Here is an 18,643-nt window from a genome sequence, read left to right as displayed (position 1 = left end):
GAAGCTAAGACGAAATGGCAGCAGGAAAATGTGAAGACATCGAAAAAGAAATGAATGTCGGAGGGACAGACTCAGCATACAGGAAAGTCAAAACAACCTTTGGTGACATTAAAAGCAGCGGTGGTAACGTTAAGAGTGCTACCGGAATTCCACTGTTAAATGCAGAGGAGAGAGCAGATAGGTGAAAAGAACACATTGAAAGCCTCTCTGAGGGTAAAGATTTGTCTGATGTGATAGAAGAAGAAACAGGAGTCGATTTAGAAGAGATAGGACGGACTGACGGAGCAAGGAGGACATCAAAAGCAGACTCGCTATGGCAAAAAAGGCATTTCTGGCCAAGAGAAGTCTACTAATATCATAAACCGGCCTTAATTTGAGAAAGAAATTTCTGAGTATGTACGTCTGGAGTACAGCATTGTATGGTAGTGAAACATGGACTGTGGGAAAACCGGAACAGAAGAGAATCGAAGCATTTGAGATGTCGTGCTATAGACGAATGTTGAAAATTAGGTGGACTGATAAGGTAAGGAATGAGGAGGTTCTACGCAGAATCGGAGAGGAAAGGAATATATGGAAAACACTGATAAGGAGAAGGGACAGGATGATAGGACATCTGCTAAGACATGAGGGAATGACTTCCATGGTGCTGGAGGGAGCTGTAGAGGGCAAAAACTGTAGAGGGAGACAGAGATTGGAATACGTCCAGCAAATCATTGAGGACGTAGGTTGCAAGTGCTACTCTGAGTCTGAGATGAAGAGGTTAGCACAGGAAAGGAATTCGTGGTGGGCCGCATCAAACCAGTCAGTAGACTGATGACCAAAAAAAAAAAAAAAAGGCACTGGGTCGCTGTCTTTTTCGACATGCGGATCGTATCTGTCTGGTGCCTTTAATCCCCACAACCAACCAACCAACCAACCAAACTGTGGAACCCCATTTTCTTACCGATGGTGAGAGCAGTAGGATGAGCCAACTCGGACCTGAAAAGAGTGGCAAGAAAGGAATAATCGATAAAAATGGGAAGAGCGCCACGAATTCCCCACTCATGGAGGGTGGTGGCGCCAGGTGGTGTCATAGGCATTATGCAGATCAAAGAAGACTGCAAGGAGATGATGTCGATGGGCAAAAGCTGACCAGATAGCTGACTCCAGGTGGACCAAGTTATCCACCGTAGAAGGGCCGCAATGAAAACCACTTCGAGTCAACGACAAAAGGTTGTGGGATTAAAGGATTCAAACTAGCTGCCGACCCACCATGCATTCAAGGAGCTTGCAGAGAGTGTTAGTAAGGCTAATTGGATGGTAGCTAACCAACTGAAGTGGTGGCTTCCCTGGCTTCAACACTGGAACAACAATGCTTTCCTGCCATTGGGTAGTAAAGACTCTCTCACTCCACACACGGTGAAGAAGTTCAGTATTAAGTGTTGGAACATTTGGTTATGTATTGATACGATCCAGGAGCCATGTCAGAACAAAGGTTCAGGGCGCTGGCAAATTCCTACTCGCTGAATGGGGGATTATATGGCTCCGAGCAGCGAGAAAAAGAAGACAAAGGCAGTGGTTCTTAACGCTCTTTCAGGAGAAAGGAAGTGGGCTGTTACTGATCCGATGCCAAAGCTTGAGCAAAGTGTTGTGAAAAAATTTCTGCTACCAAGTCCAGATTGGTAAGGAAAATACCATGCACAAAAGTCCTGCAATACCAGTGGGAGGATGGTGGCCAAAAATTCACCTGAGATTCGCCCAGATTTGTGAAGAGTGTGAGTGGGATCCTGTGACAGCTACATATCGTTACCAGGAAATCCGCTTCTGAAATTTTATTAGGTAGCGGGCCTGGGCGTGGAGTCATTTAAAGACCAGAAGAATAACAGTAGAAGGGTGCTGCTTGAAGTTTTGAAGAGCATGGCGGCGGTCTTTTATGGCTGCAGCAATTTCCAGAGTCCAGAGACCATCTCCCGGCGTGGGGAACCTGACGAAGACGGCATTGCTGAAACAGCTGCTGAAAGGATGGCAGCAGTCAAAATCAGAGTAGATTCATGAACACTGTTGTGTGGTAATATAGGTGGGATGGGAGCAGAGGAGAAGGCATCTCAGTGAGCCTTAGATACAGCTCACCTGGGAGGGTGACGTAGAGAGAGACAGTGAAGGAAGGTCAAAACAATCGGGTAATGGTCGTTGTCACATAAGTCATCGTTGACGCCCCACTGAAGAAGAAGGCCAGGATGCACATGGAGAGGTCAGTGGTTGAGAAAGTACTGTGCGCCACACTAAAGTGTGTGGGAGCACCTGTGTTTAGTGAACAGAAGTCAAGCCCTGACAGAACAGCTTCAACTGTCCTGCCCATGGCAGTAGTCGTATGACTACCCCACAGATGGTTGCGGGCATTAAAGTCCAGTAATGTCAAGGAGGGAGAAGGGAGTTGCTGAAGAAGGGTGGTGAGGCATGGGACGTGGGCGATCTGTCAGGTGGGAGTTAGAGATAACAGGTTGTGATTGGAGTGGCCAGATGGACCCTGACACCAATGGCTTCCAGAGTGGTATGGAGGGGAACCCATTTACTACAAACATCCTTGTGGACTAAGGTGCAAACACCATAAGAAGGCCATAAGGACCAATTAGGTTCCAACAGAATTGACAAAATGGGTCTCCTGGAGCGCAATACAAACGACAGAGTAGAAGGAATGAAGGGGCTGCAACTCTGGAAGATGACGCAAATATCCATTACAGTCTCACTGGAGGATTCTCAACCCAGAGTCCAAAGTGGAAGTAATTGCATCAGAGTTCGTCACGCTACCGAGTCGTTATCCGTCACTGATAAGGATGGTGTAATATTCATATAGGTGGATTCAGACACTGTATGGGGGGAAGGCTGCACCCGTACCAGAGGGGCCTTGCCCTTGTTCCTGCGTTTCTGCTTGTTCTCTTGGGAAGGAAGAGAAGGGCAGACTTCAGCAAGGGCAGGCATGGAATTACACCAGACAATCTTGGCGCCCACCAGCCACAGATTACGCTGCCGATGTGGACCCTTGCAGGGGAGTGCTGGGAAGAGGAGTCTAGGGAGGTAGCTCCAGTACCAGTCGCTGCTGAAGGAGGGGAGCACTTCTCCAGTGGGGGTGGGGGAGCAGCACCTGAAGGGGTGGGTATGGGTACTGAGGGGAGAGGGAGTGGAAGTGGGAGAGGGGGGAGGAGGAGGAGGAGGAGAAGGAGGCTGAAACAGAAGGCAAGGGGCGAAGGGGAAGGGGCTGGGAAGAGGAGAGGGTACGATAGGGAATTGATGTAACTGAAACAAAAGTAGAAGTCATAGACACGGGAGCCCCCTGCACATCTAGGGGTAAGAATAGGCCCGCAGTATTCCTGCATGTCGCAAGAGGCGACTAAAAGGAGTCTCAACAGTTCTGGCCGTATGTGATGGTCCCCTCTCACGTTTAACCTCCATCTTTCTAAAATCTTCCAAAGAGCGAGCCAACTGACGAAGGGCACCTTGCAAGGTGCACTGTATCCATTGTGTGTTGAGACCATTAGCTGGCTTTCTTGTAGCTGAAATGCTGTCCCGCTCGTTTTCCATCTCTTGGGCGAGGATACGTCACTGAGTGCGATTACCACACTGGACTGTGCAATGTTGCTTTTTGCTGCGACGACGACCTTGGACATTTTTGCACGTACGATCCAGCAGGGTAGCCAGTCCGTTGTGGTGGGGCAGCCATGTACCCTGTTGATTGTAGCCCCCTGGCAACACAGGGATCGCTCTGCTGATGCCTGCGCCATTAACTCCCCCTGTATGCCAATGAGTAGATGCCCATCTCGCTGTGGCATCGGGACCCCTGGCAAAGACCATCCTGCCAGGTGGCCCTTGCTGAGGCTGGGTGGCGCCCATGGGGAAGGCCCTTGGTCCGAGTGGTTGGCATCAGGGATAAAGACTTGCAATAAAGCGTGTTACATCATATCTCGCAGGTGGCCAGAGACCAGCAGCCTCTAAGCATTCTCGGGCTCAATTTAATGCTGAGATCCGAAAATATTCCCTACCTGGCCACACCGTGGGAGGAGCGTAAATCTCAGAATGGCAGTGACAGTTATTCAGCCGATTCCTAGTTTCTACGAGATCTGATCGGGAGTCTTTCAAGCCCACAAAGCCTCAGTTCTTTGCGGAGCATTTAGAGGGCAGGTTTGGGGAGGTGGAGGGCTTGTCCAAAATGCGCTCTGGGGCCGTTTTGATAAAAACGGCATCCTCCGCCCAGTCACGCAGGTTACTTGCTTGTGACAAGTTGGGGGATGTTAACATTACCATCACAACACGTAAGAGTTTAAATATGGTCCAAGGTATTATTTTCTATAGGGACATAATTTTGCAGTCTGATGACGAGCTGTGCGCCAACGTAGAGCGTCGAGGTGTCCATTTCGTCCAGTGCATTCATCGGGGCCCTAGGGACAATCAGGTAGCTACTGGTGCCTTCATCTTGGCCTTCGAGGCTGATACATTACCGGATAAGGTCAGGGTGATGGTCTACTGATGTGTTGTCAAGCCCTATTATCCCTTCCCTGATGCAGTGCTATAAGTGCTGGAAGTTCCGCCATATGTCTTCCCGCTGTACTGCCAGCCTCACATGTCGAAATTGATGACGCCTACGACATCCCAATACTCCCTGTGCCCAGCCTCCCATCTGTGTCAAATGTGGAGAGCCTCATTCACCTTGATCGCCAGACAGTAGGATCTTACAGAAAGAGTGCAAAATCATGGAATATAAGAACATGGACCGACTGAGCTATAGTGAAGCTAAGAGGAAATATGACCAACTAGATCCTGTGAATATGACATCTTCCAACGCCGCTGCTACAACGACCGTGCTGGCCCCACCAGTTTCGAGAATTCCAGCCTAATCGACGAGCCATACAACTAATCATGAACCCTTGCCCATGGGGGGCCCTACCCAATCTGTAGCATCTGCGCCACCTCCCTCGGAAACAACACACTCCACCCCATCGGAGACGTCCCTCCCCGCTTCTCAGCCAGAGAAGCGTCCAACTTCTTCAGCTACTGTCTCTCGCAAGGGGTCCCTTGGGTCCCTCCCTTCCCAGGTTTCCACCAGCGGGAAGGATGACACCTGACAGTAGCATAAGTTCCCATCAGTGGCTGGTCATAGGGCTTCGAGATCCTCCTCTGTCCAGGAGACTGAATCAGTGAAGCTCTCCCAGCTGGTGAAACCCAAGGTTCAACGAGAGAAATCCAAGAGAATGACCTCAAAGGCCAAAGAACTTGCGGTGGCACCCACCCCACCGCACATTTCGAGCTCTGCGTCTTAATATGAGGTGGAGATCCTGGCGTTTGCTGAGGACCTTGATCTCGCCGGTCCCTCAGACACCACAAATAGCACTTGCACAGATGCTAAATTGGTGGCAGAAGGTGACCCAACGGCGTAATCTGCCTCCGAAGTCCCTTCATGCACTTCTCAGCCAAGGAAAACACCATGCTCAGGTTGACTGCAGCGGTTTCTTCCACCATCTAGCTGAGCTCTGACAACTTGTCCGCCTTCACCCTTTCCTTTGTATTGCTCTTAAAGAGACTTGGACCCACGCCGCTGCTGCAACAACGGTTCTCCCATCGTCACGTATCGTTGGCTCTAAGATGTGTCAGAATCCACCGGCCCCCTTGGTTATGGGGGGCACTTCACTCCCTGTTGCTCCAGCTCCATCTCCTTCGGGAGAAACCACCCTCCCCCCTCCCCCCAATCATCGGGGACATCAGTTCCCCCTTCCCAGCCAGAGAAGAGTAAGACTTCTTCGGCTACTCTCGCCAGGAAGGGGTCCCTTGGGGACCTTCCTTCGCAAGTTCCAACCAGCAGAAGAGCGGACGCCCGCAACTGCCTGAAACAATCAGCGGTCCCTGGTTGTAGGGCCTCACGGTCGTCGTCCGTCCCTGAGACTGACCCAGTGAAGCCCTCCAAGTCTGAACAACCGAAGGCACAGCGCGAGAAGCAGAAGAAGAAGAAAGTCCCCAAGAATGACAACATTGCGGTGGCACCTGTCCCACCGCTTCCTACATGCTCTGCGTCTGAGGATGAGGTGAAGATTCTGGCGTCCGCTGAGGACCTCAGTCTCGCCAGTCCATCAGACACCATTTATAGCGCTATGGGAGGTGCTCAATTGGAGGCAGCGGGTGACCCAGCCACGTAATCTGCGATTCCAGTCCCTTCACGCCTTTCTCAGCCATGGACAACTTCATCCTCCAGTGGAACTGCTGCGGTTTCTTCCACCATCTAGCTGAGCTCCGCCAACTTATCAGCCTTCACCCTTTCCTCTGCATTGCTCTGCAGGAAACTTGGTTCTGGGAATGCGAACCACCGCCCTCCATGGCTATTGGGGTTATTATAAGAACCGGGCAGCTTATGAAAGGGCGTCTGGTGGCGTCTGCATCTATGTCCTTCACTCTCTTCACAGTGAGACTGTCCCTCTACAAACAACTTAAGAGGCTGTCGCTGTTCGGGTGTGGCCGCCACAGGCTGTTACCGTATGCAGCCTTTACCTACCCCGCAGTATGTCCAGGCTGTACTGCTGCCCAATTGCCGCCACCTTTCTTGTAACTGGGCGGCTTCAACGCCCATAACCCTCTGTGAGGTGAGTCAGTGACCACAGGTCGAGGCGCCACCATTGAGCATTTATTGTCGCAGCTCGATCTCTCGATTTTAAATGATGGTGTCTTCACACACTTCAGTGTGGTGCATGGCACATACACCGCCATTGACCTTTCGATCTGTAGCCCTACCCTCTTACCGTGTGTCCAATGGAGTGTGCATGCCGACCTGTGTGGTAGTTACCACTTTCCGATCTTTCTGTCACTGCCACGGCGTCACTCTTCTGGGCACCCTAGCGGATGGGCTAGGAATAAAGCTGACTGGGACTTGTTTTCCTCCACTGCCGCTATTGAGCCTCTCTCTAATGATGACATTGATGCGGTGGTTTAATCGGTCACCACCAGCTTCCTTACTGCCGCAGAATCTTCAATTCCCCGTTCTTCTGGGTCCCCTCGGAGGAGGACTGTGCCTTGGTGGTCGCCTGAGATCGCTGAGGCGATTAAAGATCGTCGGCGGGCGCTACAGCAGTCACAAGCGACATCCATCCATAGACCATCTTATCGCCTTCAAATGGCTGCGTGCACGAGCCCACCGCCTTATCCGCCAAGGCAAGCAGGAATGCTGGGAGCGGTATGTGTCCACCATCTATGGCTCTCGGACCCCTGTCAGCGTCCCTGCGCTCTCACTGAATGGAGCAGTTTGTACAGACCCCGACGAAATTGCCAACAGCTTGGGAGAGCATTTCGCCCTGAGTTCCGCTTCTTCCAATTACCCAATGGCCTTCTGTCCCATTAAAGAGCGGATGGAACGTCGGAGCCTTTCATTTCGCACCCACCATTCTGAATCCTACAATGCTCCATTCAGTGAGTGGAAATTTCACAGTGCCATTGCCGCTTGCCCTGATACCGCTCCTCGTCCAGATGGCATCCACTGTCAGATGCTGAAACACCTTTCAGTGCACTGCAAGCGACACCTCCTCGACCTTTACTACCGTCTCTGGGTCGAGGGAGAGTTTCCGTCCCAATGGCGGGAAAGCGTTGTCATCCCCGTTTTAAATCCGGGCAATAGCCCTTTGGAGGTGGACAGCTACCATCCCATTAGCCTCACCAATGTTCTTTGCAAGCTTCTCGAATGGATGGTGAGCCGGCGCTTGAATTTGGTACTGGAGTCTCGGGGCCTTCTGGCTCCGTCTCAGGGTGGGTTCCGTAAAGGCCGCTCCGCCACCGACAATCTGGTGAGCCTGGAGTCGGCCATCCGTACTGCCTTTGCCTGCCGTCAGCACCTGGTCGCTGTCTTTTTCGACATGCAGAAGGCGTACGATACGACATGGCGTCATCACATCCTTTCTACGCTTCATGGATGGGGTCTTCGGGGCCTTCTGCCGATCTTTATCCGCAATTTTCTGTCGTATCGTACCTTCCGCGTGCAATCGCGGCCTCTCATAGTTCTTCCCGAGTCCAGGAGAACGGGGTACCACAGGGACCTGTCCTCAGTGTCTGCCTCTTATTAATCGCAATAGACGGGCTCTGTCTCCTTCCCTGTATGCTGACGACGTCTGCCTTTACTACAGCTCTACTGGCATGGCAGCTGTTGAACGTCAGCAACAGGGCCTATCTGCAAGGCGCAGTTTTGGGCTGTAGCGCATGCTTTTCAGTTTTCGGCTGCCAAGACCCGCGTTATGCATTTCTGCCGGCGCCGAACGGTCCATCCTGAGCTACAGTTTTATCTTGAGGACGACCTTCTTGCTGTGGTGGCGATCCACAGGCTTTTGGGGGTCGTTTTTGATGCTCGGTTGACTTCGCTGCCTCATATTCGGCAACTTAAACAGGCGTGTTGGAGGCATCTAAATGCTCTGAGATGCTTGAGCCACACCAGCTGGTGCGCCGACCTATCTACACTGTTACGGCTCTACCAGGCGTTAATCCAGTCCCATCTGGATTATGGGAGCCTGGCTTATGGCTCAGCATCCCATCTGCGTTGCAGGTGCTGGACCCAATACTACACAGCGGAATACGACTTGCCACTGGTGCCTTCCGGACCAGCCCTGTGGACAGCATACTAGTGGAGGCAGGTGGCCCTCCTCTGCGGTTACGGCACCAGCGTTTGCTGGCCGCTGAAGCGGCACATGTTTTTAGATTGCCCGGGCATCCAAACTATCATCTCCTGTTCCCGCAATCGGTCGTCCATCTGCCAGAACGTCGGCCCCGGTCAGGTTGTACGATCACGGTCCGCGTCAAAGAGCTTCTCTCCGGGCTTAGGGTTTTCACTGTTCCACCTTCTTTCCGGGCCACTTTGCGTACACCCACATGGTGTGTTCCTTGCCCTTGCCTTCAGCTCGACTTGGCACAGGGCCCGAAGGACTCAGTCCCTGCAGAGGCCTTCCGCCGCCGCTTTTATTCCATTCTGGCCACGTATCAGGGCTCAGACATTGTTTACACTGACGGTTTGATGGTTTCTGGTCGTGTCGGTTATGCGCTAACTCTAGGGGACCATTCCGAACAATGTTCCTTGAAGGATGGCTGCATCGTTTATACTACTGAGCTGGTCACCATCTTTCGTGCCCTAGAGTATATCCGCTCCTGCTCAGGTGAGTCCTTTGTTATCTGTAGCGATTCCCTGAGCAGTTTACGAGCTCTCGACCAGTGTTTCCCTCGTTCTCGTCTGGTGATGGCTATCCATGAGTCCCTGCATACTCATGCCCATTGCGGCCGCTCGGTGGTCTTTGTGTGGACCCCTGGTCATGTCGGTATCCCGGGCAATGAACATCTTGACCGCCTGGCGAAAGAGGCCACGAGTAAACCATCTATGGATGTCGGCTTCCCAGAGACTGATTTGCGGGCAGTCTTACGCCACAGAGTTTTTGCGCTATGGGACGATGAATGGTGCGAACTGACAACACGTAATGAACTCCGTGCTGTCAAGGAGTCGACGGCTGTGTGGCGGTCATCCCTGTGAGCCACTCGCAGGGACTCAGTAGTCCTTTGCCGGCTCCACATTGGTCACTCCCGGCTGACACACAATTATTTACTGCTCCGGGAGGACCCTCCCCTATGTCGCTGCGGGGCGGCTTTGACAGTGGCCCACATTTTGTGGGCGTGCCCCCTTTTAGCTGTGGTCAGGCAGACATTTGCACTGACTGATACGCTCCCTGCCCTTTTAACTGATGACCCTGCTGTGGCTGGCTTGGTTTTATGTTTTATTTGGGCAGGGAGTTTTATAATTTAATATGAGTGTTTATGTTTTATTTTATTGTCTTGTGTTTATTCTGGCCTTTGGTCTACGGTTTTAAACTGAGTTTTTAATGTGTTGTCAGTGGTTGGCTATTCCCTTTTTATTCTATGTTCGGCCAACCACCGCCACACTCCGTGTGATTTTAATTTGCTATGTCTGTTCTTTGTGTGAGTTTTTCTTGTCCTGTGTTGTCTGTTGTCTCTATTATCCATTGTTCACCCTTAAACCCACTTACCAACCAACTAACCAACCAAAGAGACTTGGTTTCTGGCAATTGCTATAGAAGTTATTATAGGAACCGGGCAGCTTATGAGGGGATTTGTGCTGGCGTCTGCATCTATGTCCTTCATTCTCTTCACAGGCACTATGTCCCTCTACAAACACCTCTCGATTCTGTCACTATTCGGGTGTGGACGCCACAGGCTGTTACTGTCTGCAGTCTCTATCTTGCACCGGATGGTGAAGTCCCACAGCATGTCCTACCTGTGTTGGTAGCCCAATTGCCGCCACCTTTCCTGATAGAGGAACGCCCACAACCCTCTGTAGGGTGGGTCAGTGGCAACAGTTCGAGGCGCAACCATTGAAAATATATTGGCACAACCTGACCTCACCCATTTAAACGATGGTGCCTTCACACATTTCAGTCCGGCGCATGGCGTGAAACCACAATCGACCTATCGATCTGCAGCCCTAGCAACTCACCGTCTTCCCAATGGAGTGTGCATGACGAAATGTGTGGTAGTGACCACTTTCCGATCTTTCTGTCACTGCCACAGGGACACTTTTCTGGGGCCCATGCAGATTGGCTATGAATAAGGCTGTCTGGGACTTGTTCTCATCCATGGCCACTATTGCGCCTCTTTCTAATAAAGCCATTGTTGCTGTGGTTCACTCAGTCACCACTGGAATCGTTACTACCGCAGAATCTGCCATTCCCCGTTCTTCTCGATCCCCTCGGCGGACGATTAAAGATCGCAGGCCGGCGCTTTAGCGTCACAAGCGACATCCCTCAATACAATACCTCATCGCCATTAAACGGCCCCGTACAACTCGTGGTGCATGCCCCACCCTTTCTTCAGCTCGAATTGGCACAGGGCCCGAAGGACTCAGTCCCTCCGGAGGCCTTCTGCCGCTGCTTTCTTTCCTCCCTTGCCACGTATTACGGCTCTGTAGTTGTTTACACTGACGGTTCGATGGTTGCTGGCCATGTTGGTTATGCTCTGACTCTAGCAATATTCGTTGTTGGCTGGCTGCAGCGGTTTCACTGCTGAGCTGGTCGTCATCTCTCGTGCCCTAGAGTATATCCGCTCCTGTTTAGGTGAGTCCTTCGTTATTGGTAGCGACTCCCTGAGCAGTTTACGAGCTATCGACCAGTGTTTCCCTCTCTCTCGTCTGGTGCTAGTGTTCCAGGAGTCCTTAGATATTGATGACCGTTGCGGCCGCTCTGTGGTCTTTTTATGGACCCTAGGCCATGTTGGTACACCAGGCAATGAACATATTGACCGCCTGGCCAAACAGGCCATCAGTGAACCTTCTCCGGACATTGGCCTCCCGGAGACTGGTTTGCGAGAAATCTTACACCACAAAGTTTTCGTGCTTTGTTACGCTGAATGGCGAGATGAGACCACACCCAATACACTCTATGCTATCAAGGAGACGACGTGTGTGTGGCAGTCATACATGCCAGCCTCTCACAGAGACTCAATTGTCCTTTGTCGGTTCCGCATTGGCCCACACCTGGCTGATGCACAGTTATTTACTGTGTTGTGAGGACCCACCTCTATGTACCTGGGGGGCAGCTTTGACGGTGGTCAACGTTTTGTTGGCTTGTCTTCTTTTGGCTGTGCTAATCCGTAAATTTGCGCTGCCTGCTACGATCCCTGCCCTCTTAACAGATGACACTGCCATAACAGGCTTAGCTTAGCATTCTATTCGGGCAGGGGGCTTTTATCACTTGATCGAAATGTTTGTCTCTTTTTGTGTTTAGTCTGGCCATTGGCCTACGATTTTAGACTGAGTTTTTAATGTGTTCCTCGGTGGTTGGCTATTCCTTTTTTTGTCTCTATGGTCAGTCATCCATTGTCACACTCTGTGTGACTTTCATTCCTTTTGTCCCCAGGAGCTCAGCATTCATTTGCTGGGTATGGGCTTGGCGACCCTGGTGTTCCTGAGCTGGGGACTGGTTAGCGCTGCCAGTTCCCTGTCACCATAAGCTCTGGGCATACCTCAGCGACCAATGTGCAGCACGGCGCATTAACTTTGTGTGTCTCAGGGAATGGGGATCTTGGCTTGACCGCCCGGATCGCGAGGCTGGCATAAACCTCTATCAACAACCCCTCAATCTCAATGTGTGCTGCGCGCTGATGAGATGCATGGCTGTTGTGGTGGAACAGTCGTTAGCGGGCAACCTCTGGGGAACATGCCGCACCTCATTTGTATAAGGCTTACCTAGGTACACGGGGCTCTGTCTAGGTGGACTTGTAGATCCCTAGCTGCTCGTGGGACCGAGACTGATCGTTCGAAATCCTCTTTTCCTCCTCCCAGTGGAAAGGGTGGACCACAGTAGGTTCTAACACCCAGTCTCTGACCCCCCTGCGGGTTCAGGGGTTCGAATAGGCCCACGGTATTCCTGCCTGTCGTAAGAGGCGACTAAAAGGAGTCTCAAACGTTTCCGCCTTAATATGATGGTCACCTAAGGGGTTTGACCACTACCTTTCAAAATTATCTGTTAGTGCGTACCATTTGGGGAAGAATGCCTTACGTGGTGTATTATATATCCATCTTGCCCTAAGATCTGGCACACCCAATATTGTCATGGAGTTGGCCTTACACCATGCTTCCAGCCACATCAGCTGCTGTGTGTTCCGGGCAGCATACAAGCCCTTCATTATGAACTTCCATCTTCGCCCTCCTGACACATATGGATATTCGACACCCGACATCCAACACGGTAGCCAGTCTGTTGGGGTGGGGTCGTCATGTACCCTCTTGGTGGTAGCCCCCTGACTACACAGGGATCGCACTGCTGATGCTTGAGCTGCTACCTCCCCACGTATGCCGAGGAGTAGATGCCTAACCCTCTGGGGCATCGGGACTCCCAGCAAAGGCTATCCTACCAGGTGGTGTTTGCTGTGGCTGGGTGGCGCCCGTGGGGAGAGCCCCTGGTCAGAGTGGGTGGCATCAGGGCGGATGACCCGCAATGAAGCGTGGTACATCATCTCTCGCTGGTGGGCCTCCACCAGCAGTCTCTAAGCGATCGAGGTCTAACCTCAACGGCAAGCAATTCAATCCAAGATCATTTCCCTCCCTGGCCACTCCATGGGGGGAACGCATGGCTAAAGACAGCGGTGGAGATTATTCACCCCAGTACCTTGTCTGTACGCGGGTCGATAGTGAATCTTTCATACAAACTAAGCCTCAGTTTTTTGTGGAGCATTTAGAGGACAAGTTCGGGGAGGTGGAGGGCTTGTCCAAAATGCGCTCTGGGTCGGTTCTCATCAAAACAGCATCCTCTGCCCAGTCACGGAGGTTGCTCACTTGTGACAGGTTGGGGGATGTTTCCGTCACCATCACTCCCCACAAAAGTTTAAACATGGTCCAGGGTATTATTTTCCACAGGGATCTTCTTCTACAGTCCGACGATGAACTACGCGCCAACCTAGAACGACGAGGTGTTCACTTAGTCCGGCGCGTCCATCGGGGTCCGAGGGATAATCAGGTAGCCACCGGTGCCTTCATCTTGGCCTTCGAGGGTGATGTCTTACCCGAAAAGGTTGTGACGGTTTACCGTTGTGATGTGAAACCATATATCCCTCCTCCGATGAGGTGTTTTAAATGCTGGAAGTTCGGGCACATGTCATCTCACTGTACTTCCAGCATCATGTGTCGGGATTGTGGACGTCCTTCGCATCCTGATACTCCATGTGTCCCGCCTCCTATCTGTGTTCACTGCGGAGAACACCATTCCCCCTGCTCGCCAGAGTGTACGATATTGCAGAAAGAAAGGAAGATAATGGAATATAAGACCCTGGACCGCCTGACCTACCCCGAGGCTAGACGGAAATACGAGCGGCTCCATCCTGTGGCAATGACGTCAACCTACGCTGCTGCTGCAACGACGGTTCTTCCATCTCCTGTGTCGTCCCATATGGTTGGTTCTATGATTGGTCAGCATCCAAAAGCCCCCTTGATTGTAAGGGGCACTTTACAACCTGTTACTCCTGCTCCATCTTCTTCAGGAGCAACATCCTCCCTACCATCGAGGACATCGGCTCCCCCTTCCCAGCCGGAGAAGCGTAAGACTTCCTCGGCTACTCTCGCCAGGAAGGGATCCCTTGGGGACCTCCCTTCACAAGTTCCGACCAGTGGAAAAGTGGACACCCGCAAGTGGTTGAAACAACGACCAGTCCCTGGTAGTAGGGCCTCACGGTCGTCGTCTGTCCCTGAGACTGACCCAGTGAAGCCCATGAAGCCTGAACCACCGAAGGCACAGTGCGACAAGCAGAAAAAGAAGAAAGTCCCCAAGACCAACGCTATTGCGGTGGCACCCATCCCTCCGCTTCCTACAAACTATGCCTCTGAGGACGAGGTGGAGATTCTGGTGTCCACTGAGGACCTCGACCTCGCCGGTCCCTCGGACACAATGGATAGCATTTCCACAGGTGCTCCATCGGAGGCAGCAGGTGACCCAGTGGCGTAATCTGCCTTCCCCGTCCCGTCACGCCTTTCCCAGCCATGGACAACACCATCCTCCAGTGGAACCACAGCGGTTTCTTCCACCATCTAGCTGAGCTCCGTAAACTTATCAGCCTTCACCCTTTCTTCTGCATTGCTCTGCAGGAAACTTGGTTTCCAGCAATGCTAACCCCCGCCCTCCGTGGCTATCGGGGTTATTATAAGAACCGAGCAGCTTCTGAAAGGGTGTCTGGTGGCGTCTGCATATATGTCGTTTACACTCTGCACAGCGAGTCTGTCCCTCTCCAGACACCTTTAGAGGCTGTCCCTGTACAGGTGTGGACGCCACAGGCTGTTACCGTCTGCAGTCTTTACCTTCCACCGGATGGTGATGTCTCGCAGCATGTCCTGGCTGCACTGGTAGCCCAATTACCGCCATCTTTCTTGCTATTGGGCGACTTCAACGCCCATAACCTTCTGTGGGGTGGGTCAGTGGCAACAGGTCGAGGCGCCATCGTTGAGCATTTATTGTCGCAGCTCGATCTCTCGCTGTTAAATGATGGTGCCTTCACTCACTCCAGTATTGGGCATGGTACATACTCCGCCATTGACCTTTCGAACTATAGCCCTAGCCTCTTACCGTCTGTCCAATGGAGTGTGCATGACGACCTGTGTGGTAGTGACCATTTTCCGATCTTTCTGTCACTACCACAGCGTCACTCTTCTGGGCGCTTTAGCAGATGGGCTATGAATAAGGCGCCAGCGGATGCTCCAGCGTCACAAGCAACATCTCTCCATACACCACCTTATCGCCTTCAAACGGCTGCGTGCGCGTTCCCGCCTCCTTATCCGGCAAGGCAAAGAGTCCTGGGAGCGGTATGTGTCCACCATTGGCCTCAATGTCACTCTATCGCAGGTCTGGGCCAAGATTCGACGCGTCTACGGCTATCGGACCCCTGAAAGCGTCCCTGCGCTCTCACTGAATGGAGCCCCCAGGGGCTCAGCATTCATTTGCTGGGTACGGGCTTGGCGACCCCGGGGTTCCTGAGCTGGGGACTGGTAAGCGCCACCTGTCCCCCGTCACCGTAAGCTCTGAGTACACTTCAGCGACCACCGTGCGGCGCGGCGGTGGAATGTTGTGTGTCTCAGGGAATGGGGATCTTGGCTTGGCCGCCCGGATCGCGAGGATGGAACAAACCTCTATAAAAAAACCCTCAATCTTCCGGTGACCTCCGCGCCTATGAGATGCATGGCTGTTGAGGTGGAACAGTCGCAAGTGGGCAACCTCTGGGGCACCTGCCACACCCCAGTTGTATACGGCTTACTCAGGCACGCGGGGCTCTGTCTGAGCGGACCTTTAGTTCCCTAGCTGCTCGTGGGACCGCAATGGACCCTTCGACCTCTACATTTCCCCCTACCAGTGGATTGGGTGGGCCGCTGGTAGGCAAACACACCCCTTCGAAACAGCGACTTCGTGCTTCGAGTCCTCCAGCTCCTGGTGTTGCTAGAGATTTATCAGACTGTTGTAACAGAGCACATGCTGATAATCAGAATGTGTTTTTGATTATTAAACGAAAGGAGGGTAGCTTTGAGAGGGTTTCTCCCTTTTACATCCACAAGGGTCTTGAAGGAATTGCAGGTACACTGAAATCTGTTAAGCGACTGCGCAATGGTACTCTCTTAGTTGAGACTTCTAGTTCCCGTCAAGTCGCTTCTCTTCGGAAAGCACCCAGTCTCGGAGAGTACGCTATCGAGACCGAGCTCCACTCCACACTCAACTATAGTAAGGGTGTTGTGACATGTAGGGACTTGGTGGATATCTCCACAGACGAGTTGAAATCTGAGTGGGCTGACGAAGGTATTGTTGACGTGCAGAATATTATGAGGCGAGTCGATGGGGACCTAGTAAAATCCGACTCGTTTATTCTCACGTTCAGTTGCCCGCGACTTCCAGAGCATGTTAAAGCGGGGTTCTTACGTTTGCCAGTACGGCCATATTTCCCCAACCCAATGCGCTGCTTTAAATGTCAGCGCTTTGGGCATACTACATTGGGGTGCAATGGGATAGCCACTTGCGGTAAATGTGGTCAGCCTGCCCATGAAGGAGCCGATTGTTCATCGCCTGTGAAGTGCGTGAATTGCTCTGGGAGTCACCCTGTCTGGAGCCGGGTCTGCCCCACCTATCTCGAGGAACGGAAGATACAGGAGATCAAAACATCTAAGCGCATCCCCTATGGTGAGGCCAAGAAGCTCTTTAAGGCCATGCAACCTCCTGTGTTTACTACATCTTTCGCTTCCGCCCTGAAAAAACCAGTACAAATGGCCACTGTTGCTACGCAAACGGAGGTTGCTAGTGTTAGCACTAATACCTGCGTTTGCCAGTGCACTTGTGCTGCTGCAGTTGTTTTGCAACCTGCAGCTCTCCCCGCAACGTCGGACAAGGCCGTGGTTGCTGACATTGGGGTACTTCCTGCCTCTTCTCCTATGGCGCCTTCTGCCCAGGCGAGTAAAGCTCCACCTGTTGACAAGGCTCTGCATTCTAAGCCCCCTAAGACCAAGACGCCGAAGGTGAAGATTTTGCCACCTGCGGAGACTGATCAGGGTCGGTCCGATGACGAGGCCATCGTACTGTCCGACATCTCCCGTGGGTCGTCATCGGAGCTGATGGACATTGATGTCGACCGGGGGCGCTCTTCTCGCCCCAGGAATAAATCTCCGGCCAGTACGGGCTCTCCTCTAAAACACAGAGGCAGGGTGAAAGTTCAGCCACCCTGATCACTGGCTCCCATCTTACAGTGGAACCTGAATGGGTTCATTACGCATGTGGCCGAACTACAACTCCTTGTGTGTGAGTTCCCTTTGTGCTTATGTCTGAAAGAGACACATTTTCGGGCCACTGATGCTCCTTCTTTACGGGGCTATACCGTCTATCGGAAAGATGATCTGACGGGGGAAAGGGCAAAGGGTGGTGTTGCGGTTTTTGTCCGTGACATGCACCCCTCATCTGAGCTCCCTCTCGTTACAGACTTGCAAGCAGTTGCAGTTGACCTTCTTGTGGGTCGGAGGCTCACAGTCTGTTCACTTTACTTACCTCCTCAGGATGCGATAGACTCTGAGGCTCTCTCAGACCTTATTGGCCAACTTCCCCGCCCCTTTCTTCTTCTGGGGGACTTCAATGCTTATAATGTCTTATGGGGCTCGTCGACTACTTGCCCCAGGGGTCGCATTCTGGAACGCCTCATGGTGTCTGAAGAACTGTGCATCCTCAACTCTGGTGCCCCCACTCATTTCTGTACTGCTTCTGGGTCGTCGTCAGCTATTGACCTTTCCTTTTGCTCTCCAGCACTAGCGGATTCTGCTCTATGGGAGGTTGATGCTGACCTCCATTCTAGTGACCACTTCCCCCTTTGGATTCGCCTCCTGGATGAGGCTATGGCATTTCCGGTACCGCCCCGGTGGCACCTCTGCAGGGCTGACTGGACACTTTTTAGCCACCTGGCCGTTTTGGAACACCGTGACAGCGTCCACGAATGGGTAGACCATGTTACAGCTGTGATCTCCCATGCTGCTGAATTGTCAATCCCACGGTCATCCGGTCATCCCAAGAGGCGTCCTGTCCCTTGGTGGACCCCTGAGTGCCGCTCAGCCATCCGAGCCCGCCGTGCCGCTCTACGCCGCTTCAAGTGCCGTCCCACGGCTGACAATCTTGCAACCTTTCGGGTGGCAAGGGCTAAAGCGCGACGCGTGATTAAAGAGAGCAAACGACGGTCATGGCAATCGTTCTTGAACTCCATCTCCCGCTCCACTAGTTCTACGAAAGTATGGGAAGCCATCAGGAGGATTTCCGGGAAACTCGGCCAGCTACCTGTCACGGCCTTGCTGCATCAGGGAAGTCTCCTCACGGCGCCGAGAGACATTGCCCAGACACTGGCCATGCATTTTGCGGAATCTACCGCCACTATTAACTGTGATCCAGATTTCTGCCGCTACCGCACTGCCATCGAGAGGGGTCACTTGGACTTCCGGTCTCCTAATTCTGAACCCTACAACTGCCCCTTCACAATGTGGGAACTGGATTCGGCGCTGTCTGTGGCTCATGATACTGCGCCTGGTCATGATCAAATCCGGTATAGCATGCTGCGCCACTTGTTACTGCCTTCCAAGGAAGTTCTCCTGAAT

Source organism: Schistocerca americana, chromosome 1 (assembly GCF_021461395.2).
Source record: "Schistocerca americana isolate TAMUIC-IGC-003095 chromosome 1, iqSchAmer2.1, whole genome shotgun sequence".
Lineage (NCBI taxonomy): Eukaryota > Metazoa > Arthropoda > Insecta > Orthoptera > Acrididae > Schistocerca > Schistocerca americana.
The sequence above is the reverse complement of the archived record's forward strand: the minus strand, read 5'-3'. Positions refer to the sequence as shown.